The sequence below is a fragment of the Poecilia latipinna genome, unplaced genomic scaffold, assembly GCF_001443285.1.
Source record: "Poecilia latipinna isolate Pla-1442-1.1 unplaced genomic scaffold, P_latipinna-1.0 Scaffold3407, whole genome shotgun sequence".
In the NCBI taxonomy this organism is placed as follows: domain Eukaryota; kingdom Metazoa; phylum Chordata; class Actinopteri; order Cyprinodontiformes; family Poeciliidae; genus Poecilia; species Poecilia latipinna.
In genome coordinates, this window is record NW_015116023.1 from 43,539 (window position 1) to 48,527 (window position 4,989).

General features: G+C 42.2%; 1 protein-coding gene across 1 annotated transcript in view; it reads right to left on the reverse strand.

Annotated features, from left to right (window-relative positions):
- The window catches only part of LOC106940899 (putative ATP-dependent RNA helicase TDRD12), a 41,750-nt gene extending 38,050 nt beyond the window's left edge, over positions 1-3,700 (reverse strand). The window contains exon 1 of the mRNA XM_015023771.1: positions 3,486-3,700. The gene's annotated coding sequence lies outside the window, so the exon portion shown is untranslated. The remainder of the gene's footprint in view (positions 1-3,485) is intronic.
- Positions 3,701-4,989: the final 1,289 nt, after the last annotated feature.

Sequence of the window (4,989 nt, forward strand, 5' to 3'; positions counted from 1 at the left end):
GAGTAGAGCATCTCTCTTATTTTTTTGAGTTTTCTTTTATTTAGTGGCTTTGATGTGAGACGTGGGTTGGTGCTTTGTTTACATTTAATAATTTATGTTAATTTAATTTGTTATAAGTATGGCTTTTAAAGCAGGATTCAACGTAAGTGCAAACAATTTGATTGTATTTTCAGTTAACAGTTTCAAAAGTGTGCCTTTTTGTAAGTGCAAATATTTGTGCAATATCCCATAATAAATAGTCATTTTTCAACTTTCATGTAAACTTTAATCTTTTTTTTAATGAATCGTTGGCGGCCGGCCGGGCAGCAAGCCTCGCGCCACCTACCACCGGGCTTAGCCTCTTTTCTGGGGGAAACCCAGGAATAGTGAACCTAGAAATATAATAAAGAGTATTATAAAGAGTGCAACTTCACGTTATATATTGTGAACATAACGATGATCTAACAGAAAGGTATATTTAGCAAAGAGACGCACCAACGCTACAATCTATCGGTACTGCATCTATTCAGTCACTCCATTGCACTTATCTGTCCTCTCTGAATCCAATCGATGAACCTTTGGACCTCGGCTGATGTGTTGAACTTGAAATTTTCCCTTTGATAAGTCAGCATCAGTTTAGCCGGAGGGATGATGCCCTCCGAGCTCAGCCCGAGCTCGCGGAGGCGCTTGCAGACTCTATTGTACTGCTTGCGTTGCTTGTGTATCTCCTTCTCGACATCGTTGTAGAGTCTCACCCGTTGGTTCTTATAGAGCAGTGGACCCCAACCACCAGTCCATGGACCAATTGGTACCGGGCCGCGCAAGAAATAATTAAATATTTCCGTTTTATGCATCATTTGAGTCTGGAGGATCGTTTATTTGGAAAATCCTTTAACCGGATTCTCTCGGTTACTTGCGCACCAACACTGAGCCCAAAAGCAGCAAAATGAGTAAAAAACAGATCAGATATCATTGGAAAGTTTCTTTGCAAAGGGGGAAAGGCCCAGAGAAGAGACAGGAGAATGGATTTATCCTCGACCCGTAGGTGAGTCCCACATTACAAGCCCGCTCTGCGTAACATGCCGCGACCGGCTCGCTAATGAGGCAATGAATCCTTCAAACTGCTTCGCCACATAGAGACCAAGCAGGCTGTGGATATAAGCAACGATTCGGGTGTCATCGTCTCCAAACACTCCCAGATGGGACAGTCTTGTAACAGAGAAACAAACTCAGGGCTCCTGTTAGTCGTTATCGTGAATTAAAATTTTCACGAAAGTAAAATGTTCGTTTTTGTGGCGCATCTGTATCTTATTTTGAAGGGATATGTAAACGTTACCATAGCGACCAGAGTCAGAGAGCGTTTGGGCAGTGGTCGAGAGGAGATGAGTAGAGCTTGTGAGTCGTAAGTCTGGTTTAGACGACAAGATTTAAGAATTGTCGGCCGATTCTCCAAACCTCTGTGACCACAGAGCTGATAAAAGTACAACAGGTTCGAGTTCAGCCACACAGCAGGAGCAACACACCACACGAACTGATTCCACTCATAAGCATCCTGATTCCAGAGGATAATCCAGTAAAACCCCCAACAAAGCATACAGGAATTTAGAATGACCAAACACGGATGACGATGTAGAAGCAATAGTGATAGTTTGTGGAGTCATTTTAAGAGATAAAAGACGTAACAAAAAGAAAAGGCGGTGGATAAAAGACGACGGGAGCAGCCGCTCTATTTGCTGCACTATGATTTGGAGGTGACTATGTTTTTTCATAGTTAACATTTTTAACTGAATAAACATAATAATATATAATAATGACCTTTACATATAATAATAAACATTTCCACATATCATCTCCGATATCCACCGGACTCTCAGTTGCGTGAGAGTCCAGTGGACCGGCGTGAGAGCTGTTTGGGATTCCCCTCTGTCCTCACGTCACCACGCTTTCTGATTGGCTACCTGTCACATTCAACAGGTCGTATTCTCGTTCCCAGTCACAGGTTGCGATAAAAGGGCCAAGACAACCCAAATTCAGTATATTCAGGCTTTAACGGGAACACCAACATGCAGAAGCCTTATCTGACGGCTGACCCCTCCAGCAAAATGTTCAAGTCTTGACCGGTCCGCGGTAATAAAAAGGTTGGGGACCACTGTTATAGAGGATATCCATTTTTGCTTTGCTTGCTTAGAATATTATATCTTTTTGTTTATAGTTAAGGAACCGCATAATTATGGTTCTTGGGGGTGCTTCTGCGTTTCTTTTCAGGTCGACGCGGTGAGCTCTTTTGAGAATCAGTGGGTTTCTCAGGGCAGGCAACTCCAACACTTCTGGTAACCAGCTTTCCAAAAATCCACAGGCATTGGAGCCCTCTGCTCCTTCAGGGAGATTCACCAATCTAAGGTTGTTGAGGCGAGATCTCATTTACATGTCAAAAACTTTTTCCTCCATTAGCTTCTTTGTTTCTTCCAAGCTCTTAACTTTGTTAATTAGCGACATATGCTCGTCTTTCATTGTGGACAAATGTTCCTCTGCATGCGTCAAACGCTTCACACTCACCCACTTCTTTCCTCACTGCTTCTATGGCTGTCATAAGACCATCAAACCTTCCAGAAAACTCAGACTTTAAGCTCTTTATTGCTCCAAGTATATCTGCTTTGTCACCGAGTGAGACTTTAAGCTCTTTATTGCTCCTAGTATATCTGCTTTGTCACCGAGTGAGTTATTCATTTCGCCGCTGTTAGCTGCTAGTTTTTCATCTACTCCCTTGCTGCTTCTGGGCTCTTTGCTAACTTTCTTGCTAGCTCCGTTTGTGCTAGGCTCCACATTTTGTGGTACGTAGTCCGTCAACTTGGATTGCATAGTTATTCTTGACTTATCTTTGCTCGGTCTTCCAGGGTCTGGCATAGTTTCACCCAAATCAAACAGTTACCGTTGTTGTAGCGTTCAGTAATTTTTAAAAGGGAATTTTCAGGATTCTCGTCAGAAGCAGTGTCGAACGTGACCTTCTATCTTGCGGTCATACCCGGAAGTCCTATCATACATCTTTGCTAGTTTTAATGCGTATTTCCTCTGGGATTAATGATGTATATTCATTAATTCATTTGTTGTCATTTCTGTTTGTAGTCAGTACACACAAACTACAATTAATGTGATTAATAATAAATATGTACTTCAATTCAAGTTGATGATGGAAATTCAATGGAAATATTCTGACTTGACAGTTTTTGCGTGTATCAGTAAGCATAGAGCATTGGCAGATGAGATTTTATGGATTTTTGTTTTTGTTTCTTACTCATTGTTGAAGAGCACGTATAATAAAAACTAAAGACAAAAGACATGATTTGCAAGTGGGAAAACCTGCAAAATCAGCAGTGTATCAAATACTTGTCTTCTCATTGTATGACTCTTTAAATAAACTTGGGTAACAGCAGTAATTACAACATCAATTTCACTTTTTGAGATGTAAAAGTATGACTTATCTGAACTAAATGACACCAAAAACACACCTGCAGAATCCAAAGCTCTTCAGATAGCTGCAAAAAGGTCGATCTGACTTCTGGTCTTCGCGGGCCACATGTACCCCCTCAGCAAAGGAGAACAGCACAGGAGGAAGTGGTGCGTCAGTTCGCTCGAGATAACGGAGAACTCCCACAACATGGCGAGCATTTCTTTCTGAGATCAGCAGCACTGATCTGCTGACTGGAGAAGAACAGTCTGTTTGATCCTGAGGGAAAACCACAAACCAGAAAAAACATCAATAGATGCACATTTTTGCAACAAGTTCAGATAGCGATTTAATTTATGTTTTGTGATAAAAGCTACTTTCTGATAAATGTATAAATGTTAAGGTGGGAGTGAGCCAGTAAATATGAAGCTGAGAGGACTCCAAGCTAGGTTTCTTGAGAATAGAATAAACATCATGTTGGGACATATGGGAACAGATGAGATGCCGACCGGAACATCGGCCAATAAGTGCATGCGTGTATTAGCGCATTCAGCAGCTCCCTCCCTGGCAGAGAGTGGCTAGTAATTTTGTAAGACTCTGTGCCAACAGGGTACGTTTTCCACAGTGATGAATTTCTAACCGTCTAATTTAGTTGCATCTGCCATTTGAAAGTCTGTCTCTGTCTCACTGTGAGCAGGAGGGAACAGAGGTGTGTGTCCCTGAGTACGGGTTCAGGGCATGAAATTCACTGTTGGATTGCAGGTGTTGTGCATTTTGAAGTCAATTCCCTCAAATCTAGTTTCTATATTGCAGGACATTTCTGCATCTAATTACAGCAGTGTATGATAATGTGACATTTGCATGGGAGCTTTGAACTAAAACACTTCTACAGCTCTTCTCTTTAGTATGAGCTCTCTCTGCTGTCCAACTGCAGGGTTTCCCCCAGTGTATTATAGGCCTGGCGGCCCGCCATGCTTTACTAGCGCCACTGCCGGGATAAGCCTTTCTTGTTTTTTTGGTTTTTTTTAGGAAAATAAAATAATTTTTTTTTTTTAAATCGCTTTATTTTAAGTCGGATTACAAGTGTTTCTGTTGCTCCGAGCGTTTCACTACCAGAGCAGATTTATTCCTAAAAGATATGTTTATAGTTTATGCATTTAAAGCCGGACCAATCACACCGCTGGCCTCTGCGCATTGCCTCGCGCTGTAGTAGCTGGATGTCTAAAGTTAACCTCAGCGCGGATCCCATGCTCCTCCTTTCACTCAAACTGGACACAGGCTGACCGCTATGGATATTTACATCAACCCCCTGTGAGGAATTATGATTAGTTATGAGGAGTTATTGATTAAGGTAAGAGTTTAAACCCACCGCATTAGCTCTGGTTGCGCAGCTCTACGTGAACCGCAGGAATAACTTGTTGCGCTTTCAGTGGTGCTTTGAGGAGCCGTGAAAATGATGCATGTTTGTGAACAAAGCATTATGCGGCGTTTACATCTCAACTCGCTGCTCAGCGTTTGGCCCCGTCTTCCCTGTAAAGGTTAGGTCTGTGTTCCCGGTTGGCCAG